The following is a 22471-nucleotide window of genomic DNA, read 5'->3' as shown; positions in this document are numbered from 1 at the left end:
TTCATCCTTCCCGGCTCGTGAGTCCTCCGGAGAGTCTGGTCTTCCAGGAGGAAGAGCAGGATGTTCATCCTGCCTGGCTTCTGAGTCCTCATGAGAGCCTCGTCCTCCAGGAGGTGGAGCAGGATTTAAATCCTGCCTGGCTGGTGAATCCACCTGAGAGCCTTGTCCTCCAGGAGGAGGAGCAGGTTTTTCATCCTGCACGGCTGTTGGCTCGTCATGAGAGCCTCGTAATCCAGGAGGAGGAGCAGGATTTTCATCCTGCCTGGCGGGTGGGTCCACCTGAGATCCTTGTCCTCCAGGAGGAGGAGCAGGATTTTCATTGGGTCCGGCTGGTGAGTCCTCATGAGAGCCTTGTCCTCCTGTAGGAGGAGCAGAATGTTCATCCTGCCCGGCTGGTGAGACATCCTGAGAGCCTCGTCCTCCAGGAGGATTAACCAGATTTTCATCCTTCCCGGCTGATGAGTCCTTCTGAGAGCCTTGGCCTCCAGGAGGAGGAGCAGGATTTTCATTCTGCCTGCTGGTGAGTCCACCTGAGAGCCTTGTCCTCCAGGAGGAGGAGAAGCATTTTCCTCCCGGCCAGCTAGTGAGTCCTCCTGAGAGCCTGGTCCTCCAGGAGGAGGAGGTTTTTCATCCTTCCAGGACGGTGAGTCCTCCTGAGAGCCTCGTCCAACCGCAGGAGAAGCAGGATTTCCTCCTGCTGGGCTGGTGTGTCTGCATGAGAGATTCGTCCTCCTGTTGGAGGAGCCGGATATGCATCCTGCCTGGCTGGAGAGTTCTCCCGAGAGCATCGTCCTTCTGTAGGAGGAGCAGGATGTTCATTCTGCCCGGCTGGCGAGACATCATGAGAACCTCGTCCTCCAGGAGGAGGAGCAGGATTTTCATCCTTCCCGTCCCGTGAGTCCTCCTGAGGGCCTCGTCCTCCAGGAGGAGCACCAGGATTTTCAACCTGCCCGGCTGGGGAGTCCTCCTGAGGGCCTCGTCCTCCTGTAGGAGGAGCAGCATGTTCATCCTGCCCGGCTGGTAAGACATCATGAGAGCCTCGTCTTCTTGGAGGAGGAGCAGGATATTCAATCTGCCCCGCTGCGGAGTCTTCATGAGTGCCTCGCCCTCCTGTAGGAGCAGCAAGATGTTCAACCTGCCCGGCTGTAGAGACATCATGAGAGCCTCGTCCTCCAGGAGGAGGAACTAGATTTTCATCCTTCCCGGCTCGTGAGTCCTCCGGAGAGTCTGGTCTTCCAGGAGGAAGAGCAGGATGTTCATCCTGCCTGGCTTCTGAGTCCTCATGAGAGCCTCGTCCTCCAGGAGGTGGAGCAGGATTTAAATCCTGCCTGGCTGGTGAATCCACCTGAGAGCCTTGTCCTCCAGGAGGAGGAGCAGGTTTTTCATCCTGCACGGCTGTTGGCTCGTCATGAGAGCCTCGTAATCCAGGAGGAGGAGCAGGATTTTCATCCTGCCTGGCGGGTGGGTCCACCTGAGATCCTTGTCCTCCAGGAGGAGGAGCAGGATTTTCATTGGGTCCGGCTGGTGAGTCCTCATGAGAGCCTTGTCCTCCTGTAGGAGGAGCAGAATGTTCATCCTGCCCGGCTGGTGAGACATCCTGAGAGCCTCGTCCTCCAGGAGGATTAACCAGATTTCATCCTTCCCGGCTGATGAGTCCTTCTGAGGGCCTTGGCCTCCAGGAGGAGCAGCAGGATTTTCATTCTGCCTGGCTGGTGAGTCCACCTGAGAGCCTTGTCCTCCAGGAGGAGGAGAAGCATTTTCCTCCCGGCCAGCTAGTGAGTCCTCATGAGAGCCTGGTCCTCCAGCAGGAGGAGCAGGATTTTTATCCCTCCGGCTCGTGAGTCCTCCTGAGAACCTGGTCCTCCTGGAGGAGGAGCAGGTTGTTCATCCGGCTCAGCTAGTAAGTCCTCCTGAGAGCCTCGCCCTCCAGGAGGAGGAGCAGGATTTTCATCCTTCCCGTCCCGTGAGTCCTCCTGAGGGCCTCGTCCTCCAGGAGGAGCACCAGGATTTTCAACCTGCCCGGCTGGGGAGTCCTCCTGAGAGCCTCGTCCTCCTGTAGGAGGAGCAGCATGTTCATCCTGCCCGGCTGGTAAGACATCATGAGAGCCTCGTCTTCTTGGAGGAGGAGCAGGATATTCAATCTGCCCCGCTGGGGAGTCTTCATGAGTGCCTCGCCCTCCTGTAGGAGGAGCAAGATGTTCAACCTGCCCGGCTGTAGAGACATCATGAGAGCCTCGTCCTCCAGGAGGAGGAACTAGATTTTCATCCTTCCCGGCTCGTGAGTCCTCCGGAGAGTCTGGTCTTCCAGGAGGAAGAGCAGGATGTTCATCCTGCCTGGCTTCTGAGTCCTCATGAGAGCCTCGTCCTCCAGGAGGTGGAGCAGGATTTAAATCCTGCCTGGCTGGTGAATCCACCTGAGAGCCTTGTCCTCCAGGAGGAGGAGCAGGTTTTTCATCCTGCACGGCTGTTGGCTCGTCATGAGAGCCTCGTAATCCAGGAGGAGGAGCAGGATTTTCATCCTGCCTGGCGGGTGGGTCCACCTGAGATCCTTGTCCTCCAGGAGGAGGAGCAGGATTTTCATTGGGTCCGGCTGGTGAGTCCTCATGAGAGCCTTGTCCTCCTGTAGGAGGAGCAGAATGTTCATCCTGCCCGGCTGGTGAGACATCCTGAGAGCCTCGTCCTCCAGGAGGATTAACCAGATTTTCATCCTTCCCGGCTGATGAGTCCTTCTGAGAGCCTTGGCCTCCAGGAGGAGGAGCAGGATTTTCATTCTGCCTGGCTGGTGAGTCCACCTGAGAGCCTTGTCCTCCAGGAGGAGGAGAAGCATTTTCCTCCCGGCCAGCTAGTGAGTCCTCCTGAGAGCCTGGTCCTCCAGGAGGAGGAGGTTTTTCATCCTTCCAGGCCGGTGAGTCCTCCTGAGAGCCTCGTCCAACCGCAGGAGAAGCAGGATTTTCCTCCTGCTGGGCTGGTGTGTCTGCATGAGAGATTCGTCCTCCTGTTGGAGGAGCCGGATATGCATCCTGCCTGGCTGGAGAGTTCTCCCGAGAGCATCGTCCTTCTGTAGGAGGAGCAGGATGTTCATTCTGCCCGGCTGGCGAGACATCATGAGAACCTCGTCCTCCAGGAGGAGGAGCAGGATTTTCATCCTTCCCGGCTCGTGAGTCCTCCTGAGAACCTGGTCCTCCTGGAGGAGGAGCAGGTTGTTCATCCGGCTCAGCTAGTAAGTCCTCCTGAGAGCCTCGCCCTCCAGGAGGAGGAGCAGGATTTTCATCCTTCCCGTCCCGTGAGTCCTCCTGAGGGCCTCGTCCTCCAGGAGGAGCACCAGGAGTTTCAACCTGCCCGGCTGGGGAGTCCTCCTGAGAGCCTCGTCCTCCTGTAGGAGGAGCAGCATGTTCATCCTGCCCGGCTGGTAAGACATCATGAGAGCCTCGTCTTCTTGGAGGAGGAGCAGGATATTCAATCTGCCCGCTGGGGAGTCTTCATGAGTGCCTCGCCCTCCTGTAGGAGGAGCAAGATGTTCAACCTGCCCGGCTGTAGAGACATCATGAGAGCCTCGTCCTCCAGGAGGAGGAACTAGATTTTCATCCTTCCCGGCTCGTGAGTCCTCCGGAGAGTCTGGTCTTCCAGGAGGAAGAGCAGGATGTTCATCCTGCCTGGCTTCTGAGTCCTCATGAGAGCCTCGTCCTCCAGGAGGTGGAGCAGGATTTAAATCCTGCCTGGCTGGTGAATCCACCTGAGAGCCTTGTCCTCCAGGAGGAGGAGCAGGTTTTTCATCCTGCACGGCTGTTGGCTCGTCATGAGAGCCTCGTAATCCAGGAGGAGGAGCAGGGTTTTCATCCTGCCTGGCGGGTGGGTCCACCTGAGATCCTTGTCCTCCAGGAGGAGGAGCAGGATTTTCATTGGGTCCGGCTGGTGAGTCCTCATGAGAGCCTTGTCCTCCTGTAGGAGGAGCAGAATGTTCATCCTGCCCGGCTGGTGAGACATCCTGAGAGCCTCGTCCTCCAGGAGGATTAACCAGATTTTCATCCTTCCCGGCTGATGAGTCCTTCTGAGAGCCTTGGCCTCCAGGAGGAGGAGCAGGATTTTCATTCTGCCTGGCTGGTGAGTCCACCTGAGAGCCTTGTCCTCCAGGAGGAGGAGAAGCATTTTCCTCCCGGCCAGCTAGTGAGTCCTCCTGAGATCCTCGTCCTCCAGCAGGAGGAGCAGGATTTTTATCCCTCCCGGCTCGTGAGTCCTCCTGAGAGCCTCGTCCTCCAGGAGGAAGAGCAGGATTTTCATCCTGCCCGGGAGGTGAGACCTCAGGAGGCTCTGGTCTTCCTTCAGGAGGAGCAGCAGTTTGATCCTGCCCATGTGTTGAGTCTTCATGGGGGCCTGGTCCTCCTGCCGGAGGCGCCTTGGTTCCACCCTGTCCAGGTGGTGACTCCTCAAGAGGAGCTGGGCCTATTGGGAGAGGAGCAGAGTGTTCATTCTCCCCGGGAGGTGAGTCCCCATGTGGACATGAGTGTCCCTCTGAAGGAGCTACATTTCCTCCCTGCCCAGGTGCTGAGTCCTCCTGTGGTCTTGGACCTCCTCTGGGGCTGTTCCAGGGTCTTTCCGCTCGGCTGGCGTCTTGGCCTCGGATTCCAGGTCTCCTGCTGGAGGTGTGAGAGAGGAAGAGCTTTGGTGCCTGCCGCCTTGCCATGTGCTCTTCCAAGGAGAGCAGTCTTCCCAGAGCCTTCCCGACCGGTCCCAGCCAGCACCTGCTGGCTCTGCTCTCCTGCAGGCGGGGCGTGTGCCTTTGTCTTGGCTCCTGGCCCAACACCATCCTCTGGGACTCCCCGCTGTGTGGCCCACACCTCAGCTCCCCCACGTGCCCAGAGCCCCGGCCCTCTCTTCTCACCTTCAGGCTGGGCCTCAGGGGGGGCCAGGCCTTCCAGGGTTGTCAGGCTCATGTGGACGGTGTCTTCATGGCCACAGCTGGCGCTCCTGTGCTCCCCACCAGCCCGACAGAGGACCCCGGGGAGCCGTCTGTGTGGAGGTTCCTCGGGTGGCCTTCTGCCTTCCTCACCCTGTTCCTGGCGGGTCTCGGGTGGGGGACTCTGCAATGACAGTGAGCGTCAGAGGGCCCGGCCCCCAGGCGTCAGAGCCCTGTGGGGCTGTGAGCTTCTCGCTGCTTCTTCTGCCCCCTTGACCTTCTGCTCCCAGATCAGGGGAGGCCTTGCCTGCTCAAACACCACACCCCTGCCACACACCAGTGGCTCCCCCTGACCCGGGAGGAACGAGAGCCCCTGGAGGGCTGGGGGTACCGCTTGCATGCAGGGCTCGGCCCTGACTCCACACCTACCCCCCGCAGCCCCCTGCTTCTCCCCAGCCAGCTGGGTCCCGGGGTGTGGACAGCCCTGCCCAGCAGGCCTCCAAGCCGCGTCAGCCGGCTCTTGCTTGAGGCGGGCCCACCCCTCACCACCCGCCTCTGCACAAAGTCATCCAGGGAGGGGGCTTGGGGCTCCCGTGTGGGCTCCGAGAGGTCCCTGCCCTTGGCTGGAGCTCCCTCTCCCGGTGGTACCTCTGGGTCCCTGCAGGCAACGGCCCATAGGCGTCCGCCTCGCGTTCTCATCCAGGTTCTGCAGGCTTGGCAGAGGCCATCTCTGCCGTGAAGTCGCCTGCGGCCTCGGCCTCGGCCTCGGCCTCGGGAGAGTGGGATGCAGCAGAGCCAGTCCATCCCTCCTCCGTCCTCTCCTGGACTGGACCAGTAGGTGCCCGGCTCCCCAGCTTCCAAGTTCCGTTGGCCTCTGTCGCCAGGGAAGTGAGGTCACTTCCTGGGGTCCCCCTCAACGGGCCTTCCTCCTTCCCCATGCCTCCCCCAGGGTCCCTCTGGGCTGCTCCAGCTCCCCTCCCCCACCAACCCCATGGTCTCGTGCTGTGAACAGCGGTCTTGGGCATTTGGCAGGGATGGCGGTGACTCTGCGGATTGCCTTGGGGAGCCTGGTCCTTGGGATACTACAGGCTCTTGCAATCCAAGAGCAAGGTGTGTCTTGCCATCGGTTTGTGTCCTCTTGGATTGCTTGCATCAGCATCTTGGGGGGTTCCCAGGATGGGTCTTGTGTCTCTCTAGGGAGGTCTCTTCCTCAGTCGTCTATTTTTTGGGAGGCGATGGCAAATGGGATCGTTTCCCCGATGTCTCTCTCTGAGCACTCATTCCCAGGGTATAGAAAGACATTCGGTTTCTGTGCCTTCATGGTGCCTCCTGCAACTTGGCCCCATTCACTGAGGCGCTTTCACCGTTTTCTGGGAGCGTCTTGAGGGGTCTGCGGGGATAGGATCATGTCATGTGCGGATAGGGATCACTTGACTTCTTCCTTTCCCATGAGGATTCCTTTTGTGTCTTGTGCTTCTCTGAGAGCCCTGGCTAGCTAGGACTTCCAAAACTATGTCGACTAGGAATAGGACCTCTAGCACAGGACTCTGCACATGCCGAGGGGGAGGCCCTGAAAAGACAAACAACACCAGACACACGCACACACCCAAAGTTGCCTTGTTCTCCATGACGGATTTCCTAAGCATTAGCTCTCTTTAATTCTGTTTGCATTTGAAGGCCACCCCTGTGGCATAGGGGAAGTACCCAGGCCTAGATGGCATGGGAGCTGCAGCTGCTGGCCTCCCCCCTCTCCCCCACCCCGCCATAGCAATGCAGGATACGAGCCTCCTCTGCGACCTACACCACAGCTCACGGCAATGCCGGATCCTTCACCCACAGAGTGAGGCGAGCCATCACACCTGTGTCCTCATGGCTACTAGGCAGGGTCCTTACCACTGAGCCCCAACGGGCACCCCTCATAGCAATGAACTTTCCACCTCGACATATGCACATATTCTCCTTCCTAATAGGAAGAGCTTCTTTCCAAAAACATTGGCTGGAATTCCCACTGGGCTCAGTGGGGTCATGATCCAGTCGTGTCTGTGGAGGCACCCATTGGATCTCCATCCCTGTGCAGTGGGGACAGGATCTGGCATTTCAGCAATGGTGGTGTAGGTCACAGGTTCAGCTCAGATTCCATCCCTGGCCAGGAACTTCCATGTGCCCCAGATGCAGCTGAGAACTCTCTCTCTCTCTCCCTATATATATATACATATATGTACCCCACACACACATATATATACATATATCCGTGTACACACATATGTACATATATGATACTTTAAATGTAGACTGGTGTCATGCTCCCGTTGGTGGGGCAGAATCAAATGGGACTAGGATGCGTGAGGATGCACGCTTGATCCCTGACATCACTTCAGTGGGGTTCGGAATTTGGGCATTGCCGTGAGCTGTGGTGTCGGTCACAGTCATGCCTCGAATCCCACATGTCTGGGGCTGTGGCTGTGGCTCTGTCTGTGGCTGTGGCTGGCAGCTGTAGCTCCAATTCCACCCCTTCCTGGGAACTTCCACATGCGGTGGGTGTGGACCCTCCAGTGCAAAAAACAAAAAACTAAAAACTAAAAACAAAACCTCACCCAATCTCAGGAGAGTATAGAAAAATTATTGGCCATGAGGAAGACTTGGAAAACTCGGGCGGCTCAGTTCTCGACCGAGGTTTTGGCTTAGGACAGACCTCCACTCCAAACCTCCAGGACCTTCCATCGTGTAGGACCTCCCACCTGGGCTGCCCCGGCACGGACACTCCCCAGTGCGCAGTGAGCAGACACGCTCGTGGGCCCGCATGGGAGCCCAGCAGCCTGAGGGCTCCGTGGACACCAGGGGCTGGCCTCGACGGGCCTCCCTCACCCTGCAAGGGGGAAAAGCCTGCCAAAGCTTTGGCGACCATTCCTTTAATCCCGGGCCGAGGGTGAAGGTCCCGACTCTCTCGGCTGCCCCTGAGAAGCAACTGTCTGTCCTGCGAAGGGCCCAGGTGGGACGGGACGTCCTGGGAGTCTGGCTTCGTCTGCCTCCGCTCGTTGCTCGCAGCTTCAAGCTGCCGGGGACGTCGCTCTAGTCCGCAAACTTCTCATTACCAAAAGGGACCCAAACAGCCTGTGCTATTGGCCTCACTGGTTTGTGGAGGGGATCAAACGATGCTGTGCGTGTCATAGGACTCCGACCAAGTCATCATCCACTGGGAGTTGCCGTCGTGGCTCAGTGGTAACAACCCCGACTGGGATCCAAGAGGATGCAGCTTCGCTCCGTGGTTCAGGATCCGGCCCTGCCGTGAGCTGTGGTGTAGGTCGCAGACGTGGCTCAGGTCCCCTGTTGCAGTGGCTGTGGTGGAGCCCGGCAGCTCTGGCTCTGATGGACCCCCTGGCCTGGCCACATCCACATGCTCAGGGTTCGGCCCTCAAAAGACAAAGGACACACCAAAACATCGTTTCTTTCTGCTCAATGATTGAATTCCTTGTGATTTACTTGATTTATTGTGGCTTTTTTTCTTCCTAACAAGAACTACTTTATTGTTTGATTTTTAGTTTCAAGGGTCAACTTGTAGGCTTCAAACGTAAAGTCAAGTATACTACAAGCGAGACCGCAAAGGTCTCCTTCTGCCCTTCCAGCCCTGCCGGCCCCCTCACCACCCGCCTCAGCAGGCCTCTTCCAGGGCTGCTCCCCCCGGGTGGCCCTGCCACGTTGCCCTGCCCCCTCGGCCTCCATGGGACCCTGGCTCCTGCGGGATCTCGTCGAGCCCTTCTCCATGCCTTCGTTGCCCCTGCCTGACCCTCCACACTCGGCTCAGCACCCGCTCGTCCGCTGGGGGCCTTGCCTGGCTGTTTGGCCTCCTCCCGGAGCCGTGAGTGTCACAGGCCTGGAAGGGTCCAACCTGTCAGCCGTGGATGAGCTGGACTGCCAAGGGGGAGCCCTGGGTCCTGGCTGGAGGACAGAGGCTGTACCAGGGTCCGGAAAGCCTCGCTGTCCCTCAGCCGTGCCACCACCCCACAGCCCCTTTCGGGGAGGAGGCACACAGGACCTGCTAGAGTGGCCCCGCTTTCGGGCCCAGGGTTTGGGGAGGCAGAGATCTGGGCCATCTCTCCTCCTCCTCCCATTTGGTATTGGCAGTCTCGCTTGCTTGCTTGCTTGCTTTTCTGTTTGGTGTCACTTTCCGTCTTGCTCTCTGTCCTTTTAGGGCCACAGGGCCAGGCACATAGACGTTCCCAGGCTCGGGGGCTAATCAGCACTGGATGGTTTAGCCAGTGAGTGAGGCGGGGATGCAACTTGCATCCTCATGGATACCAGGTGGGTTGATTTCTGCTGAGCCGCCACAGGCACTCCTTAGCATTTTCTATTTCTCTCACTGTTTTTTTTTTTTTCTTTTCTTTTCTACTTTCTTTCATTCTTTCTTTATCTGTTTTGCTTTGGAGGACCGCACCCGGGGCATCGGCGGTTCGCATGCTAGGGGTCGAGACGGAGCTACAGCTCCTGGCCACAGTCCCAGCCCATGCCCCAGCCACAGCCTCACAAGATCCAAACCTCCTCTGCGACCTCCACCCACAGCTCATGGCAACGCCAGATCCTTAACCCACTGAATTAGGGAAGGGATCGAGCCCACAACCTCATGGGTCGTAGTGGGATGTGTTTCCACTGCGCCAGGAGGGGAACTCCTGTTTTCACCTTTCAAGTTTGGTATGATATGCTCGAAGCAGATCCGTGCCCACACTTGTATGTGTGTTCGAGTGCACGGATGGCTTGAACTCCTGCTGCCGGTTTGGCTCCCTGGGGAGGTGGTTGAAGCAACCTCTCCTCCTGTCCGCATGAGGGCAGGTACAAGACGGCAGCAGAAGAAACAGGTTGAGAGAGCAAGCCCCTCCGCCCCGACGCAACGAGATGGGACCTGGATGGGGCCCCTCAACCCGAGGAATGAGCCCGTTTGCTTTGGTGGGCATGTTTAAACCATGGCAACCTTGTCATTCCTCAGCTCTGGGAAGCAGCATGATCTGGATACTGTGCAACCACATCCAAGAATGAATGCGACCCTGCGCTTGGTGAAAGGGCAGCTGCTGTGCCCAAGTGCACAAACCCTCGCCCCCGCCGTCAATCCAGCTGACTTTGGTCGGTCCTCCAATGGTTTCCTGGCTCTCGGAGTTCCCGTCGTGGCTCAGCAGGTCTCGCCCCTGACGTGTATCCCTGAGGCAGCGGGTTCAATCCCTGGCCTCATTCCAAGGGGAAAGGATCTGGCGTGGCCGTGATCTGTGGTGTGGGTCCCAGACGCGGCTTGGATCCCCTGTTGCTCTGGCTGTGCTGGAGGCCGGCAGCTCTGGCCCCGATCCACCCCCTAGCCTGGGAACCTCCATATGCCATGGGGGAAGCCCGCAAAAGACAGAAGACAAAGGACAAAAGACACACACACACAAATCACTTCTCGCTTCTCAATGATTGATTGAGAATAAATAGCGTTATTTATTAATTTGGGCTTTTTATTACTTCCCTATCAATAACTACTTCCTTTTTTTATTGTTATTTTGTTTCAAGGTTCTAACAACTCTAGGCTCAAAACACAAAGTGAACTAGAGCATAAATGACATGAATCAGAAGAGAAATTGGACACATCTCCAAAGAGAAATCAGGAGAGGGGAAGGAGAGTCCATGTCAGGAGGGGGAGCAAGGGGATGGGGTTTGGGGAAGCTGATGGGGAGGGCACTGGCAGGGGCAGAGGGGACCTTGGGGAAGGTGGTTTTGGAACTGGGCCGAGGGTTCTTGAAAGAGCCAGGCCAGGACCTGGTACAGGGTGTGCGGGAGTAGTCACTGCAGGCACTCCCAAAAGGGCTGCTGAATGCTCCTCGGGCCCTTTGTCCCAGGCAGAGGCCGGGGCAACGTTGCCATCTAGCACAGGGAAAGGCACATCAGTGTCGGGGAATTCGGCCAGAGCAGCGCCAAGTGCCCCCTGCAGGGCTGGCGAGTGTTCGAGTGGACGGGAGACTTCTGGAGGACTAGCAGGATTCTCATCCTGCCCAGCTAGTGAGTCCTCGGGAGAGCCTCGTCCTCCAGAAGGATTAGCCGGATTTTCATCCTGCCCAGCAAGTGAGTCCACAGGAGAGCCTCGTCCTCCTGGAGGAGGAGCAGGATTTTCAAGCTGCCCAGCAAGTGAGTCCTCATGAGAGCCTCGTCCTCCAGGAGGATTAGCCAGATTTTCAACCTGCCCGCCACGTGAGTCCTCCTGAGAGCCTGGTCCTCGAGGAGGAGGAGCAGGATTTTCATCCTGCCCAGCTGGTGATACCTCCAGAGAGCATCGTCCTCCAGGAGGATTTTCCAGATTTTTCATCCTTGCCGGCTGATGAGTCCTTCTGAGAGCCTTGGCCTCCAGGAGGAGGAGCAGGATTTTCATTCTGCCTGGCTGGTGAGTCCACCTGAGAGCCTTGTCCTCCAGGAGGAGGAGAAGCATTTTCCTCCCGGCCAGCTAGTGAGTCCTCCTGAGAGCCTGGTCCTCCAGGAGGAGGAGGTTTTTCATCCTTCCAGGCTGGTGAGTCCTCCTGAGAGCCTCGTCCAACCGCAGGAGAAGCAGGATTTTCCTCCTGCTGGGCTGGTGTGTCTGCATGAGAGATTCGTCCTCCTGTTGGAGGAGCCGGATATGCATCCTGCCTGGCTGGAGAGTTCTCCCGAGAGCATCGTCCTTCTGTAGGAGGAGCAGGATGTTCATTCTGCCCGGCTGGCGAGACATCATGAGAACCTCGTCCTCCAGGAGGAGGAGCAGGATTTTCATCCTTCCCGGCTCGTGAGTCCTCCTGAGAACCTGGTCCTCCTGGAGGAGGAGCAGGTTGTTCATCCGGCTCCGCTAGTAAGTCCTCCTGAGAGCCTCGCCCTCCAGGAGGAGGAGCAGGATTTTCATCCTTCCCGTCCCGTGAGTCCTCCTGAGGGCCTCGTCCTCCAGGAGGAGCACCAGGATTTTCAACCTGCCCGGCTGGGGAGTCCTCCTGAGAGCCTCGTCCTCCTGTAGGAGGAGCAGCATGTTCATCCTGCCCGGCTGGTAAGACATCATGAGAGCCTCGTCTTCTTGGAGGAGGAGCAGGATATTCAATCTGCCCCGCTGGGGAGTCTTCATGAGTGCCTCGCCCTCCTGTAGGAGGAGCAAGATGTTCAACCTGCCCGGCTGTAGAGACATCATGAGAGCCTCGTCCTCCAGGAGGAGAACTAGATTTTCATCCTTCCCGGCTCGTGAGTCCTCCGGAGAGTCTGGTCTTCCAGGAGGAAGAGCAGGATGTTCATCCTGCCTGGCTTCTGAGTCCTCATGAGAGCCTCGTCCTCCAGGAGGTGGAGCAGGATTTAAATCCTGCCTGGCTGGTGAATCCACCTGAGAGCCTTGTCCTCCAGGAGGAGGAGCAGGTTTTTCATCCTGCACGGCTGTTGGCTCGTCATGAGAGCCTCGTAATCCAGGAGGAGGAGCAGGATTTTCATCCTGCCTGGCGGGTGGGTCCACCTGAGATCCTTGTCCTCCAGGAGGAGGAGCAGGATTTTCATTGGGTCCGGCTGGTGAGTCCTCATGAGAGCCTTGTCCTCCTGTAGGAGGAGCAGAATGTTCATCCTGCCCGGCTGGTGAGACATCCTGAGACCCTCGTCCTCCAGGAGGATTAACCAGATTTTCATCCTTCCCGGCTGATGAGTCCTTCTGAGGGCCTTGGCCTCCAGGAGGAGGAGCAGGATTTTCATTCTGCCTGGCTGGTGAGTCCACCTGAGAGCCTTGTCCTCCAGGAGGAGGAGAAGCATTTTCCTCCCGGCCAGCTAGTGAGTCCTCATGAGAGCCTGGTCCTCCAGCAGGAGGAGGTTTTTCATCCTTCCAGGCTGGTGAGTCCTCCTGAGAGCCTCGTCCAACCGCAGGAGAAGCAGGATTTTCCTCCTGCTGGGCTGGTGTGTCTGCATGAGAGATTCTTCCTCCTGTTGGAGGAGCCGGATATGCATCCTGCCTGGCTGGAGAGTTCTCCCGAGAGCATCGTCCTTCTGTAGGAGGAGCAGGATGTTCATTCTGCCCGGCTGGCGAGACATCATGAGAACCTCGTCCTCCAGGAGGAGGAGCAGGATTTTCATCCTTCCCGGCTCGTGAGTCCTCCTGAGAACCTGGTCCTCCTGGAGGAGGAGCAGGTTGTTCATCCGGCTCAGCTAGTAAGTCCTCCTGAGAGCCTCGCCCTCCAGGAGGAGGAGCAGGATTTTCATCCTTCCCGTCCCGTGAGTCCTCCTGAGGGCCTCGTCCTCCAGGAGGAGCACCAGGATTTTCAACCTGCCCGGCTGGGGAGTCCTCCTGAGAGCCTCGTCCTCCTGTAGGAGGAGCAGCATGTTCATCCTGCCCGGCTGGTAAGACATCATGAGAGCCTCGTCTTCTTGGAGGAGGAGCAGGATATTCAATCTGCGGGGATAGGATCATGTCGTGTGCAGATAGGGATCCCTTGACTTCTTCCTTTCCCCTGTGGATTCCTTTTGTGTCTTGTGCTTCTCTGAGGGCCCTGGCTAGCTAGGACTTCCAAAACTATGTCGACTAGGAATAGGACCTCTAGCACAGGACTCTGCACATGCCGAGGGGGAGGCCCTGAAAAGACAAACAACACCAGACACACGCACACACCCAAAGTTGCCTTGTTCTCCATGACGGATTTCCTAAGCATTAGCTCTCTTTAATTCTGTTTGCATTTGAAGGCCACCCCTGTGGCATAGGGGAAGTACCCGGGCCTAGATGGCATCGGAGCTCCAGCTGCTGGCCTCCCCCGCTCCACCCCCGCCATAGCAATGCAGGATCCGAGCCTCCTCTGCGACCTACACCACAGCTCACGGCAATGCCGGATCCTTCACCCACGGAGTGAGGCCAGCCATCACACCTGTGTCCTCATGGCTACTACGCAGGGTCCTTACCACTGAGCCCCAACAGGCACCCCTCATAGCAATGAACTTTCCACCTCGACATATGCACATATTCTCCTTCCTAATAGGAAGAGCTTCTTTCCAAAAACATTGGCTGGAATTCCCACTGGGGCTCAGTGGGGTCATGATCCAGTCGTGTCTGTGGAGGCACCCATTGGATCTCCATCCCTGTGCAGTTGGGACAGGATCTGGCATTTCAGCAATGGTGGTGCAGGTCACAGGTTCAGCTCAGATTCCACCCCTGGCCGGGAACGTCCATATGCCCCAGATGCAGCTGAGAACTCTCTCTGTCTCTCTCTGTCTCTCTCTCTCTCTCTCTCTCTCTCTATATATATATATATATATATATACATATATATATATATACATATATATATACGTATGTATGAATGTACACACACACACACACACATATATACATATATCCGTGTACATACATATATATACATATATGTATGTATGTACATGTATGATACTTTAAATATAGACTGGTGTCATGCCCTGTTGGTGGGGCAGAATCAAATGGGACTAGGATGCGTGAGGATGGACGCTTGAGCCCTGGCCTCACTTCAGTGGGGGTCAGGGTTTGGGCATTGCCGTGAGCTGTGGCGTCGGTCAGAGTCGTGCCTCGGATCCCACATGTCTGGGGCTGGGGCTGTGGCTGTGGCTGTGGCTGTGGCTGTGGCTGTGGCTGTGGCTGGCAGCTGTAGCTCCAATTCCACCCCTTCCTGGGAACTTCCACATGCGGTGGGTGTGGACCCTCCAGTGCAAAAAACAAACAAACAAACAAACAAACAAAAAAAAAACCTCACCCAAACTCAGGAGATTATAGAAAAACTATTGGCCATGAGGAAGACTTGGAAAACTCGGGCGGCTCAGTTCTCGACTGAGGTTTTGGCTTAGGACAGACCTCCACTCCAAACTCCCAGGACCTTCCACCGTGTAGGACCTCCCACCTGGGCTGCCCCGGCACGGACACTCCCCAGTGCGCAGTGAGCAGACACGCTCGCGGGCCCCCATGGGAGCCCAGCAGCCTGAGGGCTCCGTGGACACCAGGGGCAGGCCTCGACCGGCCTCCCTCACCCTGCAAGGGGGAAAAGCCTGCCAAAGCTTTGGCGACCATTCCTTTAATCCCGGGCCGAGGCTGAAGGTCCCGACTCTCTCGGCTGCCCCTGAGAAGCAACTGTCTGTCCTGCGAAGGGCCCAGGTGGGACGGGACGTCCTGGGAGTCTGGCTTCGTCTGCCTCCGCTCGTTGCTCGCAGCTTCAAGCTGCCGGGGACGTCGCTCTAGTCCGCAAACTTCTCCTTACCAAAAGGGACCCAAAGAGCGTGTGCTATTGGCTTCACTGGTTTGTGGAGGGGATCAAACGATGCTGTGGGTGTCATAGGACTCCGACCAAGTCATCATCCACTGGGAGTTCCCGTCGTGGCTCAGTGGTAACAACCCCGACTGGGATCCAAGAGGATGCAGCTTCGCTCCGTGGTTCAGGATCCGGCCCTGCCGTGAGCTGTGGTGTAGGTCGCAGACGTGGCTCAGGTCCCCTGTTGCAGTGGCTGTGGTGGAGCCCGGCAGCTCTGGCTCTGATGGACCCCCTGGCCTGGCCACATCCACATGCTCAGGGTTCGGCCCTCAGAAGACAAAAGACACACCAAAACATCGTTTCTTTCTGCTCAATGATTGAATTCCTTGTGATTTACTTGATTTATTGTGGCTTTTTTTTCTTTCCTAACAAGAACTACTTTATTGTTTGATTTTTAGTTTCAAGGGTCAACTTGTAGGCTTCAAACGTAAAGTCAAGTATACTACAAGCGAGACCGCAAAGGTCTCCTTCTGCGCTTCCAGGCCTGCCGGCCCCCTCACCACCCGCCTCAGCAGGCCTCTTCCAGGGCTGCTCCCCCCGGGCGGCCCTGCCAAGTTGCCCCTGCCCCTCGGCCTCCATGGGACCCTGGCTCCTGCGGGATCTCGTCGAGCCCTTCTCCATGCCTTCGTTGCCCCTGCCTGACCCTCCACACTCGGCTCAGCACCCGCTCGTCTGCTGGGGGCCTTGCCTGGCTGTTTGGCCTCCTCCCGGAGCCGTGGGTGTCACAGGCCCGGAAGGGTCCATCCTGTCAGCCGTGGATGAGCTGGACTGCCAAGGGGGAGCCCTGGGTCCTGGCTGGAGGACAGAGGCTGTATCAGGGTCCGGAAAGCCTCGCTGTCCCTCAGCCGTGCCACCACCCCACAACCCCTGCCGGGGAGGAGGCACACAGGACCTTCTAGAGTGGCCCCGCTTTCGGGCCCAGGGTTTGGGGAGGCAGAGATCTGGGCCATCTCTCCTCCTCCTCCCATTTGGTATTGGCAGTCTCGCTTGCTTGCTTGCTTGCTTTTTTGTTTGGTGTCACTTTCCGTCTTGCTGTCTGTCCTTTTAGGGCCACAATGCCAGGCACATAGACGTTCCCAGGCTCGGGGGCTAATCAGCACTTGATGGTTTAGCCAGTGAGTGAGGCGGGGATGCAACTTGCATCCTCATGGATACCAGGTGGGTTGATTTCTGCTGAGCCGCCACAGGCACTCCTTAGCTTTTTTCTATTTCTCTCACTGTTTTTTTTTTCTTTTCTTTTCTACTTTCTTTCATTCTTTCTTTATCTGTTTTGCTTTGGAGGACCGCACCCGGGGCATATGGCGGTTCGCATGCTAGGGGTCGAGACGGAGCTACAGCTCCTGGCCACAGTCCCAGCCCATGCCCCAGCCACAGCCTCGCAAGATCCAAACCTCCTCTGCGACCTCCACCCACAGCTCATGGCAACGCCAGATCCTTAACCCACTGAATTAGGGCAGGGATCGAGCCCACAACCTCATGGGTCGTAGTGGGATGCGTTTCCACTGCGCCAGGAGGGGAACTCCTGTTTTCACCTTTCAAGTTTGGTATGATATGCTCTAAGCAGATCCGTGCCCACACTTGTATGTGTGTTCGAGTGCACGGATGGCTTGAACTCCTGCTGCCGGTTTGGCTCCCTGGGGAGGTGGTTGAAGCAACCTCTCCTCCTGTCCGCATGAGGGCAGGTACAAGACGGCTGCAGGAGAATCAGGTTGAGAGAGCAAGCCCCTCCGCCCCAGCACAACGAGATGGGACCTGGATGGGGCCCCTCAACCCGAGGAATGAGCCCATTTGCTTTGGTGGGCATGTTTAAACCATGGCAACCTTGTCATTCCTCAGCTCTGGGAAGCAGCATGATCTGGATACTGTGCAACCACATCCAAGAATGAATGCGACCCTGCGCTTGGTGAAAGGGCAGCTGCTGTGCCCAAGTGCACAACCTCCCCGCCTCTGCTGTCAATTCAGCTGACTTTTGGACGGGCCTCCAACGGTTTCCTGGCTCTCGGAGTTCCCGTCGTGGCTCAGCAGTTCAGGCACCTGACGCAAATCCCTGAGAAAGCGGGTTCCATCCCTGGCCTCATTCCAAGGGGAAAGGATCCGGCGTGGCCGTGATCTGTGGTGTGGGTCCCAGACACGGCTTGGATCCCCTGTTGCTCTGGCTGTGCTGGAGGCCGGCAGCTCTGGCCCCGATCCACCCCCTAGCCTGGGAACCTCCATATGCCATGGGGGCAGCCCTCAAAAGACAGAAGACAAAAGACAAAAGACACACAGAAAAAATCTTTTCTTTCTTCTCAAGGATTGATTCATAATAATTAGCTTTATTTGTTAATTTGTGCTTTTGATTACTTCCCTAATCAATAACTACTTTTTTTTTTATTCTTATTTTGTTTCAACGTTCTAAAATTTCTAGGCTCAAAACACGGAGTGAAGTATACTATAAATGATATGAAAGAGGAAGAGCAATTGGACACACCTCCAAAGAGAAATCAGGAGAGGGGAAGGAGAGTCCATGTCAGGAAGGGGAGCAGGGGGATGGGATTTTGGGGGAGCTGATGGGGAGGGCACTGGCAGGACTGAAGGGAACCATGGGGAAGGTGGCTTTGGAACCAGACTGAGGGTTCTTGAAAGAGCCAGGCCAGGACGTAGTCCAGAGGGTGCGGGAGCAGTCAGGGCAGGTGCTCCCAAAAGGGCTGCTGAATGCTCCTCGGGCCCTTTGTCGCTGGCAGAGGCCGGGGCAACGATGCCGTCCAGCACAGGGAAAGGCACATCAGTGTCTGGGGATGCGGCCAGACCCACACCAGATGCCCCCTGCAGGGCTGGGGAGTGTTCCTGTGGACCTGAGCCTCCTGGAGGAGGAGCAGGGTGTTCCTCCTGCCCGGGAGGTAAGTCCTCCTGAGAGCCTCGTCCTCCTGTAGGAGGAGCAGGATTTTCATCCTGCTGGGCTTGTGTTTCTGCATGAGAGCCTCGTCCTCCTGTTGGAGGGGCCGGATTTTCATCCTGCCCGACTGGAGAGTTCTCCTGAGAGCCTCGTCCTCCTGGAGGTGGAGCCGGATTTTCATCCTGCCCGGGAGGTGAGACCTCAGGAGGATCTGGTTTGCCTTCAGGAGGAGCAGCAAGTTGATCCTGCCCATGAGTTGAGTCTTCATGGGGGCCTGGTCCTCCTGCAGGAGGCGCCTTGGTTCCACCCTGCCCGGGTGGTGACTCCTCAAGAGGAGCTGGGCCTCTTGCGAGAGGAGCAGAGTGTTCATTCTCCCCGGGAGGTGAGTCCCCATGTGGACATGAGTGTCCCTCTGAAGGAGCTACATTTCCTCCCTGCCCAGGTGCTGAGTCCTCCTGTGGTTCTGGACCTCCTCTGGGGGCTGCTCCAGGGTCTTTCCGCTCGGCTGGGGTCTTGGCCTCTGATGCCAGGTCTCCTGCTGGAGGTGTGAGAGAGGAAGAGCTTTGGTGCCTGCCCGCCTTGCCATGTGCTCTACCAAGGACAGCAGTCTTCCCAGAGCCTTCCTGACCGGTCCTGGGCAGCACCTGCTGGCTCTGCTCTCCTGCAGGCGGGGCGTGTGCCTTTGTCTTGGCTCCTGGCCCAACACCATCGTCTGGGGACTCCCCGCTGTGTGGCCCACACCTCAGCTCCCCCCACGTGCCCAGAGCCCCGGCCCCCTCTTCTCACCTTCAGGCTGGGCCTCAGGGGGGGCCAGGCCTTCCAGGGTTGTCAGGCTCATGTGGACGGTGTCTTCATGGCCACAGCTGGCGCTCCTGTGCTCCCCACCAGCCCGGCAGAGGACCCCGGGGAGCAGTCTGTGTGGAGGTTCCTTGGGTGGCCTTCTGCCTTCCTCACCCTGTTCCTGGCGGGTCTCGGGTGGGGGACTCTGCAATGACAGTGAGCGTCAGAGGGCCCGGCCCCGAGGCGTCAGAGCCCTGTGGGGCTGTGAGCTTCTCGCTGCTTCTTCTGCCCCCTTGACCTTCTGCTCCCAGATCAGGGGAGGCCTTGCCTGCTCAAACACCACACCCCTGCCACACACCAGTGGCTCCCCCCTGACCCGGGAGGAACGAGAGCCCCCTGGAGGGCTGGGGGTACCGCTTGCATGCAGGGCTCGGCCCTGACTCCACACCTACCGCCCGCAGCCCCCTGCTTCTCCCCAGCCAGCTGGGTCCCGGGGTGTGGACAGCCCTGCCCAGCAGGCCTCCAAGCCCGCGTCAGCCGGCTCTTGCTTGAGGCGGGCCCACCCCTCACCACCCGCCTCTGCACAAAGTCATCCAGGGAGGGGGCTTGGGGCTCCCGTGTGGGCTCCGAGAGGTCCCTGCCCTTGGCTGGAGCTCCCTCTCCCGGTGGTACCTCTGGGTCCCTGCAGGCAAGGGCCCATAGGCGTCCGCCTCGCGTTCTCATCCAGGTTCTGCAGGCTTGGCAGAGGCCATCTCTGCCGTGACGACGCCTGCGGCCTCGGCCTCGGCCTCGGCCTCGGGAGAGTGGGATGCAGCAGAGCCAGTCCATCCCTCCTCCGTCCTCTCCTGGACTGGACCAGTAGGTGCCCGGCTCCCCAGCTTCCAAGTTCCGTTGGCCTCTGTCGCCAGGGAAGTGAGGTCACTTCCTGGGGTCCCCCTCAACGGGCCTTCCTCCTTCCCCATGCCTCCCCCAGGGTCCCTCTGGGCTGCTCCAGCTCCCCTCCCCCACCAACCCCATGGTCTCGTGCTTTGAACAGTGGTCTTGGGCATTTGACAGGGATGGCGGTGACTCTGCGGATTGCCTTGGGGAGCATGGTCCTTGGGATACTATAGGCTCTTGCAATCCAAGAGCAAGGTGTGTCTTGCCATCAGTTTGTGTCCTCTTGGATTGCTTGCATCAGCATCTTGGGGGGTTCCCAGGATGGGTCTTGTGTCTCTCTAGGGAGGTCTCTTCCTCAGTCGTCTATTTTTTGGGAGGCGATGGCAAATGGGATCGTTTCCCCGATGTCTCTCTCTGAGCACTCATTCCCAGGGTATAGAAAGACATTCGGTTTCTGTGCCTTCATGGTGCCTCCTGCGACTTGGCCCCATTCACTGAGTCGCTTTCACCGTTTTCTGGGAGCGTCTTGACGGGTCTGCGGGGATTGGATCATGTCGTGTGCGGAGAGGGATCCCTTGACTTCTTCCTTTCCCCTGTGGATTCCTTTTGTGTCTTGTGCTTCTCTGAGAGCCCTGGCTAGCTAGGACTTCCAAAACTATGTCGACTAGGAATAGGACCTCTAGCACAGGACTCTGCACATGCCGAGGGGGAAGCCCTGAAAAGACAAACAACACCAGACACACGCACACACCCAAAGTTGCCTTGTTCTCCATGACGGATTTCCTAAGCATTAGCTCTCTTTAGTTCTGTTTGCATTTGAAAGCCACCCCTGTGGCATAGGGGAAGTACCCAGGCCTAGATGGCATCGGAGCTGCAGCTGCTGGCCTCCCCCGCTCCACCCCCGCCATAGCAATGCAGGATCCGAGCCTCCTCTGCGACCTACACCACAGCTCACGGCTATGCCGGATCCTTCACCCACGGAGTGAGGCCAGCCATCACACCTGTGTCCTCATGGCTACTAGGCAGGGTCCTTACCACTGAGCCCCAACGGGCACCCCTCATAGCAATGAACTTTCCACCTCGACATATGCACATATTCTCCTTCCTAATAGGAAGAGCTTCTTTCCAAAAACATTGGCTGGAATTCCCACTGGGGCTCAGTGGGGTCATGATCCAGTCGTGTCTGTGGAGGCACCCATTGGACCTCCATCCCTGTGCAGTGGGGACAGGATCTGGCATTTCAGCAATGGTGGTGTAGGTCACAGGTTCAGCTCAGATTCCATCCCTGGCCGGGAACTTCCATATGACCCAGATGCAGCTGAGAACTCTATCTCTCTCTCCCTCTCTCTCTCCTCTCTCTCTCTCTCTCTCTCTCTCTATATATATATATATATATATATATACGTATGTATGAATGTACACACACACACACACACATATACATATATCCGTGTACATACATATATATAAACATATATGTATGTATGTACATGTATGATACTTTAAATATAGACTGGTGTCATGCCCCTGTTGGTGGGGCAGAATCAAATGGGACTAGGATGCGTGAGGATGGACGCTTGAGCCCTGGCCTCACTTCAGTGGGGGTCAGGGTTTGGGCATTGCCGGGAGCTGTGGTGTCGGTCACAGTCGTGCCTCGGATCCCACATGTCTGGGGCTGGGGCTGTGGCTGTGGCTGTGGCTGTGGCTGTGGCTGTGGCTGTGGCTGTGGCTGGCAGCTGTAGCTCCAATTCCACCCCTTCCTGGGAACTTGCACATGCGGTGGGTGTGGACCCTCCAGTGCAAAACAAACAAACAAACAAACAAACAAAAAAATCTCACCCAAACTCAGGAGATTATAGAAAACTATTGGCCATGAGGAAGACTTGGAAAACTCGGGCGGCTCAGTTCTCCACCGAGGTTTTGGCTTAGGACAGACCTCCACTCCAAACTTCCAGGACCTTCCACCGTGTTGGACCTCCCACCTGGGCTGCCCCGGCACGGACACTCCCCAGTGCGCAGTGAGCAGACACGCTCGTGGGCCCCATGGGAGCCCAGCAGCCTGAGGGCTCCGTGGACACCAGGGGCAGGCCTCGACGGGCCTCCCTCACCCTGCAAGGGGGAAAAGCCTGCCAAAGCTTTGGCAACCATTCCTTTAATCCCGGGCCGAGGCTGAAGGTCCCGACTCTCTCGGCTGCCCCTGAGAAGCAACTGTCTGTCCTGCGAAGGGCCCAGGTGGGACGGGACGTCCTGGGAGTCTGGCTTCGTCTGCCTCCGCTCGTTGCTCGCAGCTTCAAGCTGCCGGGGACGTCGCTCTAGTCCGCAAAGTTCTCCTTGCCAAAAGGGCCCAAACAGCCTGTGCTATTGGCCTCACTGGTTTGTGGAGGGGATCAAACGATGCTGTGGGTGTCATAGGACTCCGACCAAGTCATCATCCACTGGGAGTTGCCGTCGTGGCTCAGTGGTAACAACCCCGACTGGGATCCAAGAGGATGCAGCTTCGCTCCGGGGTTCAGGATCCGGCCCTGCGTGAGCTGTGGTGTAGGTCGCAGACGTGGCTCAGGTCCCCTGTTGCAGTGGCTGTGGTGGAGCCCGGCAGCTCTGGCTCTGATGGACCCCCTGGCCTGGCCACATCCACGTGCTCAGGGTTCGGCCCTCAAAAGCAAAAGACACACCAAAACATCGTTTCTTTCTGCTCAATGATTGAATTCCTTGTGATTTACTTGATTTATTGTGGCTTTTTTTTCTTTCCTAACAAGAACTTCTTTATTGTATGATTTT

Source organism: Sus scrofa, unplaced genomic scaffold (genome assembly GCF_000003025.6).
Source record: "Sus scrofa isolate TJ Tabasco breed Duroc unplaced genomic scaffold, Sscrofa11.1 Contig873, whole genome shotgun sequence".
Taxonomy (NCBI): Eukaryota; Metazoa; Chordata; class Mammalia; order Artiodactyla; family Suidae; genus Sus; species Sus scrofa.
The sequence above is the reverse complement of the archived record's forward strand: the minus strand, read 5'-3'. Positions refer to the sequence as shown.